Source organism: Pavona decussata, unplaced genomic scaffold (assembly GCF_977016875.1).
Source record: "Pavona decussata unplaced genomic scaffold, jaPavDecu1.1 SCAFFOLD_955, whole genome shotgun sequence".
NCBI lineage: Eukaryota > Metazoa > Cnidaria > Anthozoa > Scleractinia > Agariciidae > Pavona > Pavona decussata.
In genome coordinates this window covers 52,501-77,463 of record NW_028145958.1, presented here as the reverse complement: position 1 = coordinate 77,463, position 24,963 = coordinate 52,501, and the positions used below count along the sequence as shown (strand labels likewise).

The 24,963-nt window shown below is 40.4% G+C and overlaps 1 pseudogene across 1 annotated transcript in view; it reads left to right on the top strand.

The window, feature by feature from the left end:
• LOC146448383 (uncharacterized) overlaps window positions 1-24,963 on the top strand; it is a 59,344-nt pseudogene that overhangs the window by 14,726 nt on the left and 19,655 nt on the right. Inside the window, exons 2-12 of the transcript XR_014861100.1 lie at window positions 2,536-2,822; window positions 3,330-3,425; window positions 7,353-7,661; window positions 8,249-8,337; window positions 12,781-12,844; window positions 13,851-14,072; window positions 15,271-15,428; window positions 16,952-17,375; window positions 22,765-23,039; window positions 23,621-23,735; window positions 24,457-24,720. The product of XR_014861100.1 is annotated as an uncharacterized LOC146448383 (transcript). The remainder of the gene's footprint in view (window positions 1-2,535; window positions 2,823-3,329; window positions 3,426-7,352; window positions 7,662-8,248; window positions 8,338-12,780; window positions 12,845-13,850; window positions 14,073-15,270; window positions 15,429-16,951; window positions 17,376-22,764; window positions 23,040-23,620; window positions 23,736-24,456; window positions 24,721-24,963) is intronic.

Genomic DNA, 24,963 nt, shown 5'->3' with positions numbered 1-24,963 from the left:
CAGCATGGAGAGGCCAGATTTCACTTGCTCTCCTTTTCAAAGTTTTGATTTAGAATGAGCAGATTACAGGCAGAACAGCGATAATGTTGTGACATCTGATATTTATCCGCGCTAAACTGTCCTAAACTGGCGTGCATAGCTGTAAGGAATACGATGATAAAGAACAAACAATTTGATTGATGTTTTCAGTTGTAAATATACATTTTTGTCAGGTTTTTATTTCTCAGTGCGACCGTGAGGGTAGCACTAATCTGAGGAACTGCAGACCGCGGAACCTGCGGAACTAAAAGAACTCCCTTTTTTTTTTGCAACTTACATACCAGGTAAAAGGTTAACATGATATGTAACAAATGGCTGCGATTTTCAAAATTGACATTGATATTTGTGAAATTTCCTGTCTGGTTTGGACTTTGACCGATAACATCCACCGAATGTTGATTTGCAATGATTTCCGTTTTACGCAAGCTATTTCAGGCGAAACTTCCGGTGGTTTTCCCATTTTCACTGACTTTCAGTAAATCCAGTTTATTGGATTTCTCAGTGGCAGACGTGATAATGGGACTAATATCGCCGATTTATCTATCGAACATTCTTTGGCTTTTGGATTGCGTGACAATGACATGGGGCTCAACAGTATCCGTTTTTTTCGGCTCGAGCTACAAGCAGAAAAACCGGATTTTCTCGCAGGCTACTCAAAACCAGTCTACTACCACTGTCAAAAATTCTATGGAGTTAACTCTCGCATTAGGAGCTTGCCAGCGTAAATCGAACTGATGATGTATGACGTCAGTCTTTAACATGCGTTTAGGCACGTGAGAAGCAATACTTATTCCTGTTGAATCGCCATATTGAATGTTGACAACGCTTTCAAGGTAGATTTACTGGATTGTAATTTGGATTTATGCTTTGGAAATAGAATGGTAAGTTGTTTATAAATGTTTTTTTTTTTTTTTTGCCTTTGGTTTCCTTTTTTATTTGTTATCCTTTGTTATCCTTTGAAAACCTGACCGAGTTGTGGTATCAGTGCCTTCTCGTAAAATGAATTGTTGAGGGTGAAAATTTAAATAATGAACCTAAAATTTAAACAAATTTTGGCGGGGATCGTACGCAATACCTTTTTTTCCGTTTGATCGACTGTAAGAGCAAAGCAACAGTTGTGCGCTGATTTTTATGACATATATCATACTTTCAGTGGTCAAGTCTAAGAGAATGAAACGTTTCCATTTATTGCACTTGCGTTTAAACGTCGGCCTACAGAGACTTCTTTTAGCTCGTCACTAAGAACTAAGTCACACAATCTATGAAAAATCTTCTCGCAAACTAAATTTCTAATTTATGAAACCCTTTAGATCGACCACCCCGCTTACATGAACATACCATATTTTGGTGGACCGTTGGTGATGGAATTAATAAGGGCGTTCCACCAATCTTGGGTTTGCCGTTGCATACGCTTGCATCATGTTAACCATATGCCTGGTATGTAAGTTGCAAAAAAAAAATATATATGTCTGCACTTCCACAGAGTAGTGCTACTTCTTTTAATTTGGTTGAGCCTACAAACATTTTTCCGCCTAGCGCGACCGACCCCTTTGTTACATGCTTTGGATTCACTGGGACAATCCGACGAATGACGATTTGAAGGAAAAAGCTACTTCAGTTTGATAGTTGCTTAAAAATCAGAACCAGATGGAAAGCGTGTAGACGTACGAAGTAATTCTGTTAACACATACACTTCTTGATTCTTTGATTGACGTCAACCAAAAACGAGACTTTATTGGCTTGGGTGCGTTCTTTTGGGATGATCCACAACAGGATCAATGATCAAAGGTCACTCGGATCATGGTAAAATCCTTGCCCATAGGAAGACCACGATCGCTTTAGTCAGCGGTCGATACATTTCAGAATAATGGCGCTCGCAACGTAACTATCGAAAACATTGAAAACAGAACGATCGCATCGAAGTTAAAGCAATGAACCGTCACAAATTTAAATAAAGGCATCACAGACGAGGTCTTAAGTGGAAAATTATACTCATGATTGCACTTTAAGGTGAAAATACTAGGCGTACACACACGTTTAGTTATTCCCAATTTAATAAATTATTTAATAAAATTATTTAATAAAAATAATTTAATAAAAAGTAAACTAGTGAGCAGCACTCTGCGAACTGTAGTTGTATAACTTCTTTATTTCTCCTACGCGTTTCGTGTGACTAACGCACACTTCGCAGGGAGTTTAATAAAAACTAAACTAGTCAGCAGCACTCTGCGAACTGTAGTTGTATAACTTCTTTATTTCTCCTTTAACAATACAACATGATGCGCCTGTATAAATACCTAACTCATGCTTAGAGTTACAACTCGCGCAGCCCAGTTTTGTAACTTATGAGAAAGAGAGACAGAATAGTATTGACATAGGAGACAGACTGGCAGCGAGGAAAGATGAAAGGAAAAAAGTCAGACAGAGAAACACTGACAGAAAGACAATATTATGACGCGACTAATATTGTTTCATATTATCATTTCACCCAACTAGATCCACCGACAGAATTCTCCAGTGACAACTTTGGCTTTCCAGGCATAGGCTACGTAGAACGTGAGGAGAACGTATTTGTGACCTTGATTTGCAAAGTGCCCATACTTAATGGCATCGAGAAGTGGAAGAATGTCACCTATAGGATTCAATGGTTTGCTGAAGGGCAGATTCTTCACACTGACACAATCTGCGGCCCCATTCCGGATGGCCAAGAAAATACCGGTCCTTGTCCCAACAAAGACCTTGAGTCCAAGCTGTCTGGTAAAAAGTACAAGATTGGACAATCGGTACACAAATAAAATTTCTTTCCTTTGGACTATAAACCTGTCCTCTACTAGCAGACTCTAAAAGTAGGTGTACACTGTACCTTTCTTTGGTAGAGTCCAAACTTTCCGATGCCGCACAGGTGTGGTCTCCTTTTCATGTCACACACAAAAGTCCAAAATTGGACACAATGAGACACAGTGAGACACCTGCTACAGAGATCGGCTACTGGCCTTTAAATTAAACTATTACCGTTAACTTATGACAGATAATTGAAGTTACAAAGTTAATTTTTTTGATCTATTTACTTATTTCTGTTTGATTGATTGATTGATTGAATGATATTTGATTGATTGATAAATTGATTGATTGACTGATCGATTGATTGATTGATTGATTGATTGATTGAGTGATTGATTGATTGATTGATTGATTGATTGATTGATTGATTGATTGATTGATTGATTGATTGATTGATTGATTGATTGATTGATTGGAAGTATTTAAATTTACTTTTGTTGCCTTCACAGATATCGTGTAACGCGTCTGCAAAATTTACCACCTCCCCGAAAAAATTATGGTCAGCGCCGAAGCAAGTCTTAGCTCCATTCTTTGCTGGACTAAAGGTAACTTATTCGTTATGATCACAGTAATTTTGTCAAAATTACCAAGGAATTGCCACAGTGAATATGAAAATAGAAAAGATTTAACGTTAACGCTACCCCTATTTTGCATGGATATTTTTAGTATCTTCTGATCGAAAAGGTAAAGGCATGGGAGTGACACGTCTTGTGACATACGTGGGAATTACGTATAGTTCTCCTTTATAGCCACCATATAATTTGGAATACTATACAACATGGTTGCCAAAATGCCCACAAGCATGTGCAAATCAAATGGATACCGATTAGATATTGCTACGAAATATAAAGAGAATGAGGCAAAAATACAGGTACCCACGGAATGAAATAAGTCCAGAGTAGGCTGAAATGATCTTTGGTAGCGCCATCTTTCCCAGATTGTGACCAAAATGGCCCTAGAAGCTGGGAATGAATCAGCCCCTAAATCACCAGGGCTAAAATGGCGCTTAATTTGAACTGAACAAGATCTTTTGACTTTACAGTGTTAAATAATACAATGTGTTTGTTTCCAATCTTACTAGTTCTTCTTTAAGCATCTTCACAAGAAATCTGGAGCCATGATCAGGGATAGAGACCGTAACGATATGCCATTTTGACGTATGGGCTTGTCCCCATGTGTTGTACCAAAAAATCTATTTTTAGAAAAAAATGCACCATACGCGCGTGCGCGCACCCGTGTAAATGGCCAGGATTGCGCGTGGAGAAATTGAAATTTTTTCAGTTCTACCCGTTCAAAATGGCGGCCAAATTTTAAAATTCTGCCATGGAATACTGATATCCTCGGTGCCCACAATTAAGGAATTGGACTCTCACAACGAAAAGGTAACAATTGAAAGAAGACGGGGAAAGTTGGAATAGGCGGCATATTGATCACATGGCTCTCACAGTAAAGTCAAAAAGGCGCCAAAACGGTGGCGCCGCGTGCGTCGCTACAGTTGAATGGATAAAAAAAGCTTACACTTTACGAATATGTACTCAGACACAGAAGTACTTTTTTAACTTAAGGGAATTTTTTCTCAGCTGCTTTCCGCGTCACTTTTGCCAGTATGATATGGTTTAAATAGTACCCGAAAAATGTCTAAAGTTCAGTTATTTGTTGTTAGAGAAAGTTTAAACAGTTGTGGAAAGTTATTATGCTGTAAAGTTGTTATGCAGTTTTAGCAACCTCCATATTGAGCTCTGTCAGCTTTCAATGTTTTCTTGCTCATGTTGAACTGGAAAAAGAGATTTTTGTTGCTTAGAGTCAAGTCCGTGACCATGCAAAGGAAGAAGCATAACAACAACCGGCTACATGGATGGACGTTCTAACCAGGATAAAAAAAAGACTAAAAAATTATACCTTCTTACATTCGAAAAACCGCAGCCGATTCCAAGGCTGTAAACGAAGCCTATTACTGATGCTGGGATATAAAAACGTTCAGTGGAGTATGCATTTCACTGTGACCGACACTGAGTTAAAACATATGGATAGGTTCTCGGTTTTAGTCAAGAGAAGTACTTCAAAATAAGGTCAAAAATCTATTCCGTCATTTTAGCTTAATATTTGTTTTCACTCCCGCAGACATGCATAAAAAGTTGTCGTTGGTGTTCTAGTAGTTTTGTTTCACCTCTTCAGTTCTTAAGTTTTGCCGGAGACATTTTACGAATTATGACCTTATTTTGATATTAAAGTTTCTAGTTTGATGTTGAGGAAATTTATCGAGCGAACTTGAAAAAAAAGAAAGAGTTTGAAAACAGATAAGCACGTGGTGACAGCAGTTTCTTGTCCCTTGGATGACCATAGAAATCAACAACTATTAACCCTTCGCATACTAACAACGCATATATGCGTCGAAAACACCGTTCTGGCTTCTATGAATTGCTTCTTGTTTAACTTAGGCTACAACGTCATGATAATGTGTGAATGACACCAGCTGATGTATATTTCCATCATCAAACCCAGCAAATCGACTACGCCTCCCGATTTTCGCTGCATATCACCGTTCGTTTGGCAACAAAGTCCTAAATGCCAATTGTTCGGCCAAATAATAACATCAAAAATTACACTTATTTATCGTCAATTTTAATCCAAATAATTTGTTCAAAATTGAAAAGTCTATATTTACAGCAAACCTCAAGGTCAGACCTTGGTATCTGACTGGAAGTTTTCCTCTCAACGCTTTCCGAGGGCTATACTTCAGCCATTTTATCAGACCCAGTCTTGCGTATCTCACGTTGCCTCGTTTACGCCCGAAGAGAATTCTGGGTAATTCAGCCATAGCGCGAGCGTAGAACTCCTGCTCTTTCCATTTCATAGTTTTTTTATAAGTGTCGAGCCACCCAGTACCACCAGCAAAATTTCGAATCCATTGAATATTTTACTACTCCAAACTCGCCCAAATAGCCTTGGCAGGTCCTGGAATCCATCCACAAAACGGCCAGAGAGGCAACTTCACTCGTGGGCCTCCATGTCTGCTACACAGCATGTTTGGCGACTCAGTCAGCATGAAATCACCTCTCACCTCTGTTTTCTTTCAGAGGATTGCCTCTACCCACATTCCAGCTTGATGATGCCAGAATGGGGGTTTCTGCAGAGGAAAATGGCTCGAAAAACACTTATAAAGCGATGATTTTACCAGATTCGTGCTCGTGCACTCGCTCGAAACAAACAACAACCGTCACTTGCATCACGTGACAATTTAGCCTGAGCCCACAGTTTCTTAAGACCGCAGATATTTTTATTTCATCTCCATTTATGGAGAAATTAAGTGGCTCAGACTATTTATTGCCAAAAAGTCATTGAAAAAAATACCACACACCTAGGATTTAAAGGGTTAAACGAATGAACATTAATCTCATGTCTTACGAGTGATACTTTTGGAAGCAGTAAGCCAACAGCTGTCGTAAGAAGCAGTAAGCTTTTCGGCAAAAAGAAATAATCAAGAAATTTACTTCTGACCGATGTTGAAAACTTTGGCACTGATCCGTGAACGAAATCTGCTCAATTCGACAGCTTTTAGCCTGACTACGTAATTTCTGCCAATAAACTGAATTCTATTTAACCTTTCGCTCAGTAATCCCTAACTTGTTTAACCATTACCTGTTTCACGGGCACTCGGCATTAAAATTTTTTTTGCTAAACTTTGGCCGGCTTATTACACTCGTAAAATGACTGTTTACAAAATTTGGCCGGTGGATCGATATATATATTTATTTATGGGGAAGCGCCGGAAATTCATGCCAGTGAGCGTGTAGGATACGTTTCAGACGATGGCCTTAACTCGTACCCTCAAGGATTTACCACCCTGAATTTGAAATAAATGGTTGAAATTGACTTGCCACATAAAATTTCAGTTTATATATATCAGCATCGCGTAGAATATTTTATATTTGTACTGTAAGGTTAAAGTTTTCTACTCAGCCAGGAGAATTTCCTGGAGTTGTCCCCAATCCTTTAGTTTATAGCTGTAGTTTAGTAAGGTTACAGGGAGGAACTTAAACATGTACAGGTTAATAAAATGTTATTTTCACATTCAAAGCCCCAGGCAAATTTGCGTGTATCCGCGCGGGTTTATGACGTGAAGCCTCGGGGAGGCGCAATCTTTTCTAAAAATAGATTTTTGGTACAACCCATGGGGACGCGTGGACCCCACGCTTACGGTCTCTATCCTTGATTATGGCTCCTGCAAGAAATATAAAACTTTAGTTACAGTAATAACCTATTTACTAGTAGAGCCAGTATTTCGCAACGTAAAAATTTTTCTCCGATGTCTTTAGAATTGTAGACCAAAATGAGGCGCTCGTGAAAATAATCTTTAAGTATAATTGTGTGCATTGCGTAGTAAGGGTCAACAAAATAGCAGAAAGTACTTTCTGATGTCCGGTTGAAGCTACCTGATGCGAGATTAACTGCCAATTTTCTTCCATTTCCAGGTTGACCCTGCTGTGCTATTTCTGGATTCTTGTGACTTAAATCAACATACCATCACCATAACACCCACAATACCAGTCCGCCGTACTAATCGTGGCTTACCAAGAATAACGTTTTCGGCGTCTCCAGAGGTGATTGTTGTGGAAGGCTCCTGTGAAATCGAGCTAAAAGAAGGAGTCACGCCCGTTGAACTTAAAATTAAGGCTGCCTGTAAACAAGATACGACTGCCGGCTTAAAGCGGATAATCCCCCAAATCTTTCACCGCAACAGTCTTTTCTGGGACAGAACGGTAGGCCTCCCAACCATTCGGGTATGTATGTTAATCTTGCTTGTTCATAAACCAGATAACAATGTATTAATTTTGCTACATTCACCTTTTCTCGCCGACATAAGCAAAAGAAATGAGTAAATAATACTAAGTACGAAAAACAACTTTAAACGCATAAGGCAAGACGACGGCTCCTGTTTATTAGCCCCTAGATCGAGAGAAATTAATTAGCCTTTGATTCCCAGAAACCTTATAGTAAATATGATTCATTCACGCGAATTTCTTCTGTTGAAGCCCACCAATAATCTTTTAGGGTATGAGATACCATCTTAAAGAACCAATCACAGCACTTTTTAAAATTCCTCCTTCGCGTGTAAAGTAATCACTTTCCACAGCTTTCTAAGGAACATGCAACTCCTACTAAGGATATCACAATCCACCAGTCAGTTGCTACTCTAACATTCTTATTTTTATAGTGGGTAGCCATGAAGAAGTTTTGTGTTATGTAAAACAACACGATCGACTGTGTCCTTGCATTCCAACACATGGCATGTTACACCTACGTATACATTGGTTTGGAAATTATGATAATTACCATTATATTTATCATCTTAACAATTATTTACTAGGTGCACATCAGGAAGGTATCAGATGTAGAGCATTGCTTGGTTAGTGGAGATCCACATTACTCTACCCTGAGGACTTCTGGCGTTTCGTGGTGAGTAAATAAGGAGTTTAAAGCCGGCGACACACCTGGCGATTTTCGCCACCGATTGATGGGGAAACAACTTCCGATTTTTTTTGCCGATCGCGGCGATGTAGCACTTCAACCTTGTTCCCGAACTCCATTTAGTAACGTTTTGAGAAGTCATGTGATAAAATCACCTGATTGGCTGACTTTACTGGAGATTCGCAGCGATGAGAGTAGGAAATCGCGGGAACGGGCACACTAGACGAATGCCGGCGAATTTATAGTCTGAAATGCCAGCCGTCTCCTCCCCCTAACCCACTCCTCCCGCGCCCCATGTGGGTTAGGGGGAGGAGACGGCTGACATTTCAGACTAGCGAATTTAATCTAAGATATCGGCGATTTTAAACGCCCATCGCGGCGATCGGCCAAAATCGCAATCGCTACACCGAGGGCACCTGGCGATTTAAGTCGATCGCGGTGATCGGCGTATATAATCAACAGGTGTGTCGCCGGCTGAAGAAGCACGTACGTTATAAACTTTGGTTCATTTCTTCACCGTACTCGGCAAAAAACAACGTGAATTGAGGAAATTCAAGGTTTTGTGGTGAACGTGAGCAAATGGTGGTATTCTTTTCATTCTCTTAACGCCGTTCTCACATGTTCTGTTACTGTATAGTTCGACCACATTGAACATGCCGAACGAATTGGAATAATCGCAAAGTAGTAGAAGTAAAACGCGACCTTATATTTTCAAGTGACGTTTTCGTCTATTAAAAGTCCCTTTTACGGAACGACGGCAACGAAAAAGTCACTTGAAAATAAACTTTGCTTCATTTGAGGTACTTCGCGATTATTTCAGCTTACTCAACTTGTTTAAAAACGACGAACTAACCAAAAACCAAATAAGTAGGAGTGGTGTTCGAGTTAAAGGGGAAGTGTCATGGTGTTTTTTACCTCTTTTCTTAAAAATGGTGAAATAAGACCTTAACTTGGCTACAAAATAATTCTAGAACAACAAGGGGAAATAAATCAACTCAATTCTTGAAAGAAACATCTCTTGATCTATTCTAGCGCATTTTGGAAACAAAAATGCAAGAACTTGGAAAAAATTAGCCTAACATTTTTCAAGTTTCAATCTATTCCGACATACTCTGTCTCTGACTACAGGCATTAATTGACAGTTTTGTTTCACTGGGGTAATAATTTAAGACAAAACTAGACAATTATTTTCTTGTTTCTGTTGACAGACAAACGTTTTGGGGTTTTCAAATGACATCAAATTCTTGTGATACTTCCCCTTTAAGGTAGAGGATGAAAACTTCGCTGTCGTGTGCTCACGTTCTCCACCGAGCTCTGAATTTGGTCATTTGACGTTGCTGTTTTGCAGAGGACGGCAAAGTAATGTTCCGGAATTTAAAACGTACATGTAGAGCGATTGTTTATCCTCATTAAAATATTGTTTTACGGCGTTGTCGTTGCCATCGCGGTCGTCGGTGCGTCAGTTCCCTAATATATATATTACAAACCGTTGGCTAACGAGAATAAATGTTACCGTCGATTGGATACGAAAAGCTAACAACTACTGTACTTGTTTGGTAATCTGGCAAAGCGGTGGTCAGATTGCAGATCCGTGACAGGGATAGCGAGTTCTCGGTGCGGACATTATGGAAGGGCCCCCATCGCGCAGAATGCCTGGACATCATGAATAATTCATAGCTACTGAAGCGGCAAATTCGAATGCAATCGCGCTTTGAAGAGCTATAAATTAGAGAAGAATGGGCCGAAACTAGCCAACTAGGGTTCACAAAATTCACTTTCCCGAGTCTGAGAAATGATAATCTCAAGGTTCACGCACGGCTTCTTGAAAATCAAGGATTAGTCTACAATTTGCACTGAAAAAGAATGAAATTGAGAAAGTAGAAGTTTTATGTTTTTGCACTTGAATATACAGTAAATTTTGCAAATTTTCGTATAGACAGTCATTTTGGAGAACTATTTTGGGAAAACTAACATACCTACTAGACTTTCACGCACGGCAAATGGCAGACGAGTCTTTCCTTGAAAAGAATCCGTTTTAATTTCGAAAATTGGTCACGAGGATCCTTTATGTTTTTCAGTTTGAAAATTGTCGGTCGTAGTTTTATTTGAAAATGGCGCGTTCAGAGCTGGCGAGCTATTGTTTCCAGCCCAGACATGAATAACAATACATGTCAAATGAAACAATGACTATTGTTGAAAACCACTCTGCATGAAAAAATATTCTTAACTACCGCGAATTCTAAAATTGCCATATGCATCAGCTGTTTTACTCACGAGCTACGGACCAAACAAAGATGACAGCGTGCGCGACCAATAAATACAATAGTGATCGAGAGCTCTTTTCAGAGCTCTTCGAAAACCCGCTCCGTCCGTTCTTAATTCACATCGTGCCGCCATACGTTAATGTTATAAACTCTACTTACGATTTTCAACTGAACGGAGAAGGTATATGGAAATCATCGTGGAGGGACGTTTGCGGGAAACCGGCCAATTTGTTCGACCATCCTTTCCGTTCGCCTACAAATTAGAGGAATCTGGTCGCGAGCGCAAATGTTCTAGTTAAAGCTTCTCTTTTTTCGCAACAAAGAAAAGGCACGTGCGCGCTAGTTTTTTCGAGCATAAGCTGCTCAAGATTCAGGCGCGACAAGTATATGTTCGAATGTCTGCGAAGGCGCCACATTTGTTGTCGTGGGTTAGGCGTAAGGTAAGACTTGCCCTATTCACAATTAGTATAAAGCAGGCCAAACGGCCTTTCAAAAAATTCGATCTGTTATACTATTGAACGTTAATACACTTGCTGCCGGTGCGCACTTATTCAGCCATACTGCAAAGGTGCGATATTAGGAAACAATAGAATGAACAATAGCTTATGTGGCCATTGTCTTTAAGGTCCGACCTGACAAGTTAATGAGCTAAGCGGTATTCCCTGCGGATCACGGCGCGCGTAGATTTGAACCAATGACAGTCACTCAGTTTACGCTTCACCGCTATAACTATAAGATTAATACAGGTTATAAGTTTACATACTATTCAATAGCATGGAAACTTATAAGTAGTTTACTTTTTCAGTTAATAGTATTAACTGAACAACTGAATGGATGTTATTGCACTGAAATATCCTGTGAATTTGAATTAAATTCTAGAGAATACTTGCCATGATTCCCCCTAGTCGGTCAGCAACAGGAACCTGTTAGACCACCCTCTTGCAAGAATAACATTGATATATCAATTACTCATTTAAGTTCAACATTCAAACTGCAAAACAAAATGTATTGGGCTGGCAGTAAAAGAGAAATATAAAAGTTCATTGCCTGCGAGCGTTAGCGAGGCAGCACACTATTCTTTACAGTAGCAAAAAAATCAAAAATTTGTCGGATATTAAAGATCGAACGTGCGCAGTTGGTTGGTTTTTATTATCCGGGATACCCATGCTGTGATGACGTCACTGAAAACTGCACGTGGAAAGAGATCTGACAGAGTTCCACATGAGAGTTTTCACATGTTTTCGTTATTCTTCGCCTGTTAAAGCAGAAAAAGAAGAAAACTTCTCGAGCAAAGTATTAAATTGGCGTAACGTTGGCTCGTCGATGCTCAGTGTCCTTGAAAATGCGTTTTTGTCACTGAATGCTAAGGCGGCAAGTCATTTCAGAACATATTTCAAAAAGCTTCATTGTTGTGACATTTACAGCATAAAATATGGAAACCGCCGACAGCCTAGGTCTGTCTATACTTTATGGCATTTCATATTGTACTGTCAGTATTTTCTTCAAGCTTTGATGCCAGCACTTACTTTCACGTTGGAACTCCTAGTTATAGTCCATTCATGTCAAACGTAAATATAAACTTAACGAAATTCACTTGCCTTGGGCTTCGAATTACTGCTTTCATTGGACAATAAAGAAAGCACGAGCATGGATTTCCAAGTAACTTTATTAAACTTTTCTTTTCATTTTCAAATTCATATGATTATGAATAAAACTTGTGCGGGCCCTTCGGACTTTCTATCCGAAGCACACACTCGATAACCTTGGACCGGCGTTCTAAGTTTCCTAAGTTAAGTAGCGGTACCATTTATTTAAGTTTCTGTGAAACTCACAGACAAACAACAACAACAACAATACCTATAGAGTGTGTGCACGACGGCCATGTTGGAAGACCGAAACAATACAATGATTTTCCTTTAGGAAATAAATTCTATTTTTATGCAAATATCTTCTATTGTTTTAGTCCTCCAACATGGCCGCCGTGCACACACTCTATAGTCTTTTATGAGCAACTGCCGTTGCCAAACAGTCGAAAGTTATCAACTGTACATATTAAACGTACATGTGAACAAAATCATGTAAACTCTTTTCCTGTCTACAATTAGCAGATGAATATTAAGACATATTCTAAGTTGATGTCAATTCTATTTTTATGTATATTTTCTAGGACGCACCATTTCATGGGGCGCGGCGACTTTACTTTCTATCAGAACACTAAAAGACATTTTGAGGTGAGAAATATTTCCAATAACAGAATGATAATCTTACTTAATGCTCTGACGTAAAAGCCAATCGTTTGTCTTTTAAATATAAATATATAAAACATATATTTTGAACTGCGGATGAAAGATTAAATAGAAGAAAGATCCTCGCAGTTACTACGCAACTTAAGCAGTTGCCAAAAGAAAGCCTGAAAAAAAAAAATAATAAAAATAAAAATAAGGCTTGAACGGTATTGAAACCCATGACCTCTGCGATGCCGGTGCAGTGCTCTACCAACTGAGCTATCAAGCCAACTGGGAGCTGCTTACAATATGTCCACAATATGACCAATGTTGGCTTGATAGCTCAGTTGGTAGAGCAATACACCGACATCGCAGAGGTCATTGGTTCGAATTCCGTTCAAGCCTGAACTGCAACTGCTTAAATTGCGTAGTAACTGCGAGGGTCTTTGTTCTATTTGACGTTTGTCTTTTTTTTGAATGCTTACTAGCATTTATAGGTTAAATACAAAGATTAAATTTTTTGTACGCTGAGAAGAGAGATCACGGAAACTTAAGGATACCACATCTACTATTTGGTGCGGAGTAAATATTAAGGCACGGATGGCACTTCAGCTCATTTCTATTATTATGACCAGAATGCACCTGATATGGAGTAGTAACACGTAAGCAGTTTATAAATAGACACCATAGAAACCGTATGCGAAGCTAAGCTTACGTTTAAATACCCCCTTACGCGTTAAATACATGCTTTCATGCATTGATCTAGATCCAGCTCGAGATATACTTTGAAAGTAAAAATAAAGCTGGTTCTACTAAGACGGTGTTTAGGTTTTAGAATATGTTACTGCCTGATAGGACTAGACGCAGTTAGGTTCTTCTCTACATGAAAGTCGCTTGGAAGTCGGCATGGAAGTCGACAAAAAAAAATAGTCATCATACATGATGGCTTGCGTTGACAAATAATTGATCTTGTGATTGACACAGGAGATTTATTATTAAACTTTCCTTTAAGGTTTAAGCAAGGGAATGGTCCTGTGGCACTACTGTGACCTGCGTCTGTGGTGTGGTATTGAGAGATCATAATGACGTTATTGAGTTTAACAGCTGCAACGACTTGCTGAAACTTGATTACAGTAATCCAACTCCAATGCGAGTCAGAAAAAGGAGCAAGAAATGTTTGTCTCCTGGGATATCCATTAAAAATATCATACCGGGAGCAAATGCCCAGTATGAGGTAAGTCGGCCGCTCCTGGAAAGACATATGCTCCCTCCATACCCTGCTGCTATACCACATGCCACTGCCATATACACATGCGGAGCGCTACTGCTCGAGCTCTTATGTCAGTTTACCTTGTACTAGTTCAAACGGCGGTAACATAAGTCATAAGCGTAAGTGTCCTCGGTATACGCTCACGTACAAGACCCTCTCAAAGTGGTTCTTAAGCTTGTTCTCATGCTTATCACACAACTATGAACTACACTTCAACATTGGTATGGTATTAGTTTTAAAAACATCTGACCAGTTACGTTTGATGTTATTAGACTGGGATACCGCATGATTTAATTAAACTAGGTGTCTCAGTTTTGTAATTTAGCTTTATGTCGTGATAAACTTCGATAAACTGCAGCTTACTTTTTCAATGCATGGCAATTGATATTCACATGTGTTGCATTGTCACACAATTTAGTAACACAAGAAACAAAACTGAGTCCAGTTTGTTATCAGTAAATAAACCTCCAAATTAAAGTCCATTGTCTAACTGGCTGCGAATGGTAAGGATGGAAATGAATTACAAGTTGAAAATAATACTAACGTTTTCCTTAAGTCAGCAGTTTTGCTATGCCAACAACAATGAAAACCTTAGTAATCCGTCTTCTTCTTCAAAAATTCATTCAATAGCTCTCTTGCTGCTATATAAGCATTTTCCTCACGACGTAGGTTACATGTTCTCGGTGTAGTCCCTTTAAGATGCTTTACCATTGAAAGATTCTTTTGTTCATCGGGGGGTTTTTTCACCAACTCCTTAGTTTTGGCTCCTTCAGTATTTGCTTCAACCAAACAGATATCTGAATCCTCAAACGGCGCAAGACTTTCATTTGATGAAAGATACAATCTGTGCATGCTTATCGTTGACTGCACACCAATCGGGAAAAAAATTGATATAGATTGTTTCTTTTTTCAATTGGGTACTTAATACCGCACTTATAAAGTTCGAGCACCGATTTTAAATCTACTTATGAAGAAGTGAAACGCAACAAAGACTTTCAAAATTGACCTTTAAACCAACAGAACGTTAAAATTCGTGCAACGAACAATGTTAAAAAGTACCTTTTGAACTAAGTTGGCAAGGTTTTGGCTTAGCATTTGCATATCATAAGTTAACATTACACACCCCTGTCAGCTTGCGGTTATTTTTGCGGTGTTTCTTCAGGTGATGTTTCCATCTGGATCTAAAGTCAGAATTGCGAGATACAGGTGGGGAATGACCGTTGATGTCTACACACCAAGGGCCAAAGACCCAAATAACGAAAAAGGACTATGCTTAGACCCAAGCAATCAAAATCACAACACTTATGGGGAGAGCTTAAGGTACTAGTAATGTTGAAGAAAAAAGTGGATAAATGTCATGCTTTTGTATCAAACAAAGGAAAATCTAAAGTTAAAGGGCTGTTCTAACTTAAACATTCATCTGGACCCATGTTTATATCAAGAAACGTTAGCTCGCTTATTTGCGGGGTTACCCTCTTTGGCCGCTCAAACTTTAATGATTGTACTTATTTTGCCATACTGTGTGCTACAAATGTGGCGAGCAAAAAAGTTTATATGGAAAAACATGAAGGAATAACTGGCTATACCATTGGTATCGCCATGCAAGCCCGACGAACTTTGAGATCTACAGGCCGCGTAGGACACTTAAACTCGTTACGTATGTCATTAATGTATGCACTCTTTATTTAAAGAGTATACATGAGCCGTGACGACTGATTCCGACGATCACGATGCAAGACGCAGAATATAAATGAATTAACGCAACAAATTTAAAAACTCGAATGCCGAATAGGGTACGCAAAATGATTCATATCTATTATTTTCACCTTGGGTTAAAAAAAACGTGATTACTTGCTAAACGTCATTGCCTCACAACTCTTTGTCACGTGCACTGAAATGCAGCTAGGCCAAATTATGATACAGCTTTTACAGGTTTCAAAGGTGGACAATTCTGAATACATTATCTGGCTTGTTCGATCTTCTGAGACGAAAATACTGCAATTTTCTATCTGAGTTTTCATCGCCGATATATAATTTTAGGAACCAATGCACAAGGAAGGTGAACTTCGTATGCTCATTATACCGTGATAAGACGGAAGTAAAATTGTAAACATAAAAAAAGGAAAAAAAATTCACAAGGAAAATCAAATTAAACGCTTCAAAGACTAAGTTTCACAATTTTACTCCTATGGAAGCCAAAAACTTTCAACGAGTCTTGAAATTGAGACATCTGCCTCTGTCACATCACAGAAAAGGTCATCCTTTATTAAGCATTAAATCAATTTACTTTACTTCGCTTATCAATCGGAAAAGGATACAAACATTGCCTTTCTCCCTTAAAATATCAACGTAAAGTGAGATCTGGCTGTAAAACGACAATCATGATGTGATTCCGTCATCCACCAAGATCCCTGTCAAATTCGAGTCATCACAATTTACCCTAAAAGTCCAGAGATTTTAAACTGGAAAATGAAACACCAACCCTAACAATTTAACTGATGAATTTATTTATAGGCAAGTGTCCTGCGCGACCTTAGAGGAACGACAGGTAGCGTTTTGGGAGGAAATGTCAGTCCAAACCTTTCCTCCGCCGAGTTAGCTCTAGCAGCGTTTCATTTTTTGTCTGTTTGCAGCCTGGCCCTTGTGGGCCATCGTGCTTCTCTTTGTCATGTTCTATCCTTTCGTAGTCACCATCATCAATGTCGTCTTCATCATCTTCATCACTATAGTAATTCCTTTTTTTGTTTTGTTTTGCATCCAGTCACATGTTTTGAGAGGTCAAAAGGTGGAGCTTACGGGGCCTAACGTAAGGTGTAACGCGTATTTCGTTTAAACTTTTACAGAGTACCTGCTGGACAGAGCTATTTTGATACTCTTCCATCTCAAGTCAATGAATACAACGTACAGTACTCCACAGCATGCCAGTGTAGTACCACGGGTAACAATGGTAACCAAGTCTGCGAAGACGCTTTTGATGTTGCTTTTCCTACGGTCTTAAAGAAAAACCTGTCACCGATGTTCTTGTGTGATCGCCAAAAACGGGATGTGTACTATTCTGATGATCTAACTGACGAAGACTTTCAGTTGTTCAAACAAACATCTTTGCGACTTCGGTTAAGAAGAGAGGCACTGAATCAAAAGATTTCGAAGGAAAATGCCACCCGTTACTGTGCTGAAAGAATAGCAAACACTGAAATCGGCAAACTCTGTGCGAAGGTTGGAGTAAACGTACAGGCATTAGTGAATACATGCGCGATTGACTTGGAGGTGAGTTGCAATATACTATTTTAATGTATCAAACTATATGATAGATATTAAGCTGTCTCAAAGTTAACAATAACGGTTTACTGGTTTAGATTAACCATCCCGGATAAAGAATTATTAGCCTTGTCGTAAAATGTTGTAGAGGATTGGTTGTCGAATAGTCCTTATGAACTTTGAACTTTTCTAGGTTTTTGTTTTGCCTCTTGCATTTCGTTAGTGTAACCGCGGTACTTATGCCATGCGGTTGTTGTTATGATTTTATGCTCACGTGCAAGTCACATGGAAATGATGTAAGCTTGAACCGCGATCTTGGAAATTATATAAGTGATTAACTGTGCTTCTCTCTGGGTGTTTACTGTTCGCGCGGGCCGTACCTTGCCGTCAATTTACCCTTATACTTTCCACACGACATTTTTGGTGCCGGGACAAGGATATGGCGGAGAATTTACCTAAACTGAACTCTTCTCGTGCGGGCTATCGAGCTCATTTGACGAAGACACAAGGCAAAAAACATCATGGAGAAGGAATCGCCTACCGAACTGGATGTCGTCTCGGTCACCAATATCGTGGAACAACTTGTACGAAAGAAGATCATTCTAACGGAACTGGATGGAAAAATCGCTGCTCTACTCGAAGATCCGGGTGAGATCGAAAATGAAATCTTCGATTCGGAGGAAATTCAGGATGAAATCGACGAGACAAAGTCCCAGATGTCACTACCCACAGCTCCCAGACTACAACTGCGCCTGCTGCTCCCACTCACAGTCCTCAAAATTTAACAGGAGAACCAGCCTATCAAGTACACGCCTCACTTGCGCCAATCAACCCTGCTGTCAACCTCCCAGTCAACAGTGGCTAAATCTCACTCCTAAAGACAGCTGTGGCAACTATCGGCCATGACCACACTCACTGTGAAGCCAACATCCTCTGACGAAGGTGCACAGCGCTCCTTTATCACCCAGACACTGGCCGACCAACTGAGCATACCCTATACAGAGAGTGAGTCTATTGCCTTGTCAGCCTTTGGTGCACACTCATCATCCAACAGACAGTTACCCGTTGCCACCGTTAAGGTTGTTACTGCTTATGGTGAAAAAGTCCCAGTACGTGTCCTGGTGGTTGAACAGATCGCCACACCACTACAGAACCAGTTCCATCAACAGATCCATGACATACCTCACCTCAGGGGTTTTACCTTTGCGCACTCTGTGACTTCGGATGAGAACTTTGTAATCTCTCTCTTAATCGGCGCAGATCCCTACTGGGATTTGGTGGAAGACACTATCATCCGCGGACAGGGCCCAACTGCTGTGGCCTCGAAGCTCGGTTACCTCGTATCAGAGCCACTACAGACCGACATTGTGCATCCGGCTGACACTGTTGTTAACTTGTTAAAAACACTGTCTTCCACAAGGGAAGCAGAATTTGATCTTCAACAGTTCTCGTCCTTGGAGTTTCTAGGCATCTCCCCACCTACTGATAAGGACGAACATGAACTCTTTCTTCAAGACTATCAAGGCTCTTCAACTACAAGAAACTCTGATGGCAGTTACAGCGCCAAATTTCCATGGAAAGAGGACTCTCCGCCACTACCAACTAACTATGGTAATTGCATTCGCCGCACACGATCTATGGTTCGTCGTCTTGCCCAGACTCCTGAGCTTCTTAAATCCTATGGCAACATAATTCGCGAACATGAAAGGCGTGGGTTCATCGAAAGAGTTGACGATGTGGCTTTCATTGACAGAGCACACTACATTCCGCATCATCCAGTCAAGAAGGACTCAGCCACCACGCCCATCAGAGTCGTGTATGATTGCAGCTCTCGTTCCTCGAGCAACTCTCCAAGCCTAAACGACTGTCTCATGGTTGGCCCCCCGTTTCTAAATGACATGTGCTCCATCATCACCAGGTTCCGCATCTTCACCTACGGTCTTTCCACAGACATTGAAAAGGCATTTCTTCATGTGGGTCTCGATGAAAGTGACAGAGACTTAACCAGATTTTTATGGTTATCGAATCCTAAGGATCCAGAAAGCAAGGTCCATGTCTATCGCTTCAAGACTGTCCTGTTTGGCCCGCCAGTTCTGCCTTCATGTTGAATGCCACACTGCATCGTCAATTGGAAAGCTACGCCTCACCTGTTGCAATGTTATCTCAGGATGTGACAAAGAAACGGAAGTTGTTCAATACTACGAAGAGGCCAGATCAATCATGAATGAAGTCAATTTTAATTTGCGTTCCTAGGCAACCAATAGCCCATTACTCCGTAAGCAAACTGAGGAAGACTAAACCTTTGACTCGAACACTGTTGTGAACATGCTTGGTTTGCGATGGGATCCACTTTACGATACCCTCCCTCTGGCACCTAAGGAAACAATCCTACCACCAAGTCAACACGTCTCTAAACGTGACGTACTGCAAGTCTCATCGAAGACCTATGATCCACTGGGATATTTATCTCCTGTAACTGCGAAAGCCAAACTTCTGATCCAAGAACTGTGGCAGAAGGAACTTGAATGGGATGAACCAATTCCTGCTGACCTCACCATCAAGTGGAACGATATTGATGGAGGCATCCAAGAAGCTAGCAAGTTAGTCCTACCCAGGTGCTTCCTCCCACAATGCCGGATTGACACACACCCAATCTACCTACATGTATTCGCTGATGCCAGCCCCAAGGCGTATGGGGCAGTTGCCTACATCTCGTCTGGTGACCAGTCCTCGCTTGTCATGGCGAAGTCATGTGTTGCCTCATGGAAGACATTAACGCTTCCGCAGTTAGAGCTCATAGCTGCGTTAATCTGTACTCGACTGGCCGATTTTGTCTCAGAAGCCCTCAGGTCAAGATTTCCCAACCTTATAGTCAAGATGTGGTCAGACAGTGAAATAGCTCTTCACTGGCTACACAGCACAAAGCCCCTAAGGCAGTTTTTAGCAAACCGTACTCAGGAAATTAAGAAGCTCTTCCCTGTTACTGTCTGGAATCATTGCCCGACCCACGACAACCCTGCTGATCTGCTGACTCGTGGGATCAACACCACAGAGCTTCGGGCTTCCTCTCTTTGGAAACATGGTCCACAGTGGTTACCATTTGAAGAACAATGGCCTTCTTGGAATCACTCGAAGATTCTTCATCTGGATGACACCGATACCGTGACCGCCAAAGTAAACACCACAACCGACGGGGCTACTCAGACAGACCCTGTGGAGAAAGAACCTGGTAATCGACGCATCGAGATACAGCACACTCTCCAAGCTACTTGCTCTAACAGCATACGTTTTCCGATTTGTCAAGAACTTACGGGACCATGCGTCACGAACAGTGGGACCACTGTCAGTACATGAGAGGCAAGAAGCCCAATGCAAGTGGATCCAGAACTCCCAAGCTCTAACTTATGTAAATGAAATTGCTAACCTGCAGTCCAGATCGAGTACCCGCTAGTGCGACAGCTTCGCCTTTTTCTTGATGCTGATGGATTTCTTCGTTGTGGGGGGAGGATTCATAATGCTCCACTTGCTAAATCAGCAAAACTTCCGTACCTGCTGCCTCCCAGCGACCCCTTCACTACACTAACGGCTTACGAAACCCACAGAAAACAACTCCACTCTGGTTTCAATGCGACAGTGACCGCACTGCGTGTGACTTGTCGAAAACTGGAAGGAACAACCTTCATAGCTCCAGTTCCTGCACCCTTGCCCAAGTATAGAGTCCAAGAAGCAGCACCCTTTACAGTTACTGAAGTGGATTTCACGGGACCCCTTTATGTGCGTTCAGAAAGTGGTGAGACCAAGAGCTACATTTGTCTTTTCATCTGTGCTGTAACCAGGGCGATACATTTGGAATTCGTGAGCGACCTGTCAGAGGAAACCTTCCTTCAAGCCTTCCGCCGTTTCTCAAGCCGCAGATCTCTGCCACTTCTTATGAAATCTGATGATGCTTCTACCTACCTCGCTGCTGCGGAAACACTCAAAGAGCTATTCCAATCTCATTCACTAAAGGAACTGTTTGGCCGACAAGGCGTTGAGTGGAAATCCATCCCTAAGCGAGTCCCCTGGTATGGTGGTTTCTGGGAACGACTCATTGGATTGACAAAGAGAGCTATCAAGAAGGCACTTGGCAGAGCATCTATCACACTAATAGAACTCCAAACCCTTATTGTCGACGTAGGAGCCATTCTAAATGATCGCCCCATCACCTACGTATCAAGGGATGCTTCAGACGCGGAACCATTAACGCCCTCCCATCTTCTGCATGGAAGGAGAATCACCTCACTGCCTTATCCTGTTACTGACGATGATCCATCAGATCCTGACTTTGGAAGTTCATTAGAAATAAGGCGAAGAGCATCAACACAAGCTCGTATAGTAGAACGTTTCTGGAACAGATGGCGGCAGGAGTATCTTACCTCCCCCCCTTTTTTTTTTAACAACAACAACAACAATTTATTATGAGAAAAGACAAATTACAATATTACATACCCACAGTTAGCAAGGGCTATTCGAGGTGGATGGCATTTACAGTTGTTTGCACGCTCAAAAGGAACAGAAAATTTACAGCACAAAAATAAAAATGATTCCTGTTGTTCCACCGAACAACAGAAACAAATGAACAGTCCATCAAGCAAGGAGACGTTTTACTGATTCACAATGAGAGCGCTAGATCAACATGGAGGCTAGCCGTTGTAGAGAACCTGATTCGAGGAGGTGATGGTCTTGTACGTGCAGCGGATATTCGGACAAGTACTGGACACACCAACAGACCGGCCAATAAGCTGTACCCACTTGAAATTTCTACCAGTGTCCCTGTTGATGTGAGACCCCAACCAGAAGACCACACTGAACAACAAGTTACTGCAGTTACATCAACTCGACCGAGACGAGCTGCAGCTACTGATGCCATGAGGAGAATCTCTGAATGAGCAAGATGCATCCGCCCCCCTCCCCTCCCGAAGGTTGTCGAATAGTCCTTATGAACTTTGAACTTTTCTAGGTTTTTGTTTTGCTTCTTGTATTGCATTAGTGTAACCGCGGTACTTATGCCAGGCGGTTGTTGTTATGATTTTATGCTCACGCGCAAGTCACATGGAAATGATGTAAGCTTGAACCGCCATCTTGGAAATTATGTAAGTGATTTACTGTCCTTCTCTCTGTGTGTTTACTGTTCGCTCGGGCCGTACCTTGCCGTCAATTTACCATTATACTTTCCGGACGACATTGGTAACCCACATATGCATGTATCTTTTCCGTGTCCAATCCTTTTTATTACTATTATTATTATTAATATTATTATTATTATTATTATTATTATTATTATTATTATTTCCTGTATCGTATAGTTTTTTTTCTGTATTATACGTTACCCAAATGGCTGTACCTGTTTCATTTTCAGTTGACTGGAGCCTTGTCTTATTCGGATGGAGATGTTGCCTCACTTATTGACGAATGCGGGAATTTGGCTGCTAGAAATCTTTCCATGTTTGCAAACCGTAGTAACGAGGAAGGTAGACCAGCCGGCTCTGTTTTGGTGGAGGAAATTACTGAACTTCTTTGCCCCAATGACTGCACACTTAACGGGAAATGTGTCAACGGTTCGTGCGTATGTAACAAGGACTACACGTCTGAAGACTGTTCACAGTCTATTTATCAAATACCAACTATTTTAAGGTAAGTCAATGGAATGGGTAACAACGGCTAAGGGCCAAGGGCTACTTACGACAGACTGCTTTTGCACAGAAAGCTGGGGTATGGGACCCGATGCCGTATCCCTTTCCTAACTTTAAAAATAATCATTCCGTTTAATTTATATGTCTGATATGTCATTCGGTTGTCAGGTTGAGTATTGTTTGAAACAAAATTCCACTTCAACAAACCAAAACGGCTTATAAAGAGCATGACAGGCATTAAAGCTTGGACTTGGTGGACATGCCCATTCATACCCATTCAGCTGGCCATGTTCAACGTCAATTGTAAATGAAATTAACTATACCATGAAGAAAATATCACAGCCTATTGAGAAAGGTAAAAACGTTTCAAAATACCACAATACAGAGAAAAGGGGGAACCATACATTCATGCCACACATTGCAGTACAGTGCCGATATCAAACTTTGCCAGTATCACAAAGGATGAAGAAGCAATCACCCGTATGAAAAATAAAACTTATCAACTTGCATCGTGTTTTTGGTCTTAGAACACATCTGTAACCTGTTTCTAGTCTTGCATTTCACCTTTCTTACATTTATTAGTTTACAAGGACATGGACTGTGCGATAGAAGGAAACGACCGTGTAAGAAGGTCACTGTGCAAGGAACAGGATTCTTAAATTCCAAAAATTTGAGTTGCCATGTGAAGGAATTCAAGGTAGGTGTACTGCCAACGGTAGATATTTCATGATCTTTTTTTATTAAAGATCATTAAATTTGATCAATGTTAGAAAATTTGTGTCCAGTGTGGCACAACGACCTACCTATGTGTCCTTTTTTCTGAAATTTTTGAAAGAGGAGAATATATTTAGATATAGGCCTTTCTATAAAAAGAATAGAACAACTACTGATGCAGAAAAAGCATCGCTTGTCGTCCCTAATACGTGAAAGCAGTAGATGTGTGTATGGCCGTGGCCTGCGCAATAGTAATCACCGTGCTAACGATCTGTAGGACAAAAAGATTTCGAAGAAGGTTCTTCCCTTAACGAGCCGTGATTGCAGATGTGTTGGCGTTTTTCATTAGCCAATCTTTTTTTTTCTCATAGAATACATATTTTAATAACATCCCCTTTCTTGATTAGTTCTCTTTTGGATATTGATTGTGAACAACGTAAAGTATTTAGCAGAAGAATTTTTAATGGTCCAGTCCCTTTCACGATTGTAAATTAGGTTTCATAGATATCATTAACACACTTCATTTAAAAAATCGTAGTTCATCTACGATGCGATGACATTTTCTTAAAAAGTAGATCAATGTTATTCATTTTATTTATGGATTGTATCATCAAACAATTGATCAAATTCTTGACCAGAAGCAATATTTCCAATAATTATTGTTCAGTTAGCAAGGCTCAAAAATAATTGATTTTTTCCCACAGGTTGTCAACAGCTCTTGGTCACCCAACACGACAGAAGTCAAATTTCCTGGTTTAATGACAGATCTGGTTCTCGTAGACTGTCAGTTGCCCGAATCGCCGGTGACACAGAACTATTTCCATGAAGTTAATGAAGGTACTCCGGCAGCTGGGCTTGTACTATCTGTATCTAATGACGGTGAACACAAAAACAATCACAAACTGACATTTATATCGTATGACTCAGCCTGTATGAGTTGCAACATATCTTCTGGATGCTTTTTGAAGGTAATCATTTTTTGGTACTTTGTATATTGTTATATTTTAAAAAATGAATTTAAATGGTAAATTTTCCGTCTCCTGTCAGACAAAAAAGTGAAATGCAGCTCGTAACATATTACGACCGTGAGGCAGGTATAAAGTTGAGTCCTCGAACCCATGACCTAGCTTTAGCTTTTCGATCGGATTGACACACGCCCTACGTATTGTTAATTGTAATTTAGTAAAAGGGCCAAGTAAAAGAGTGTTGTT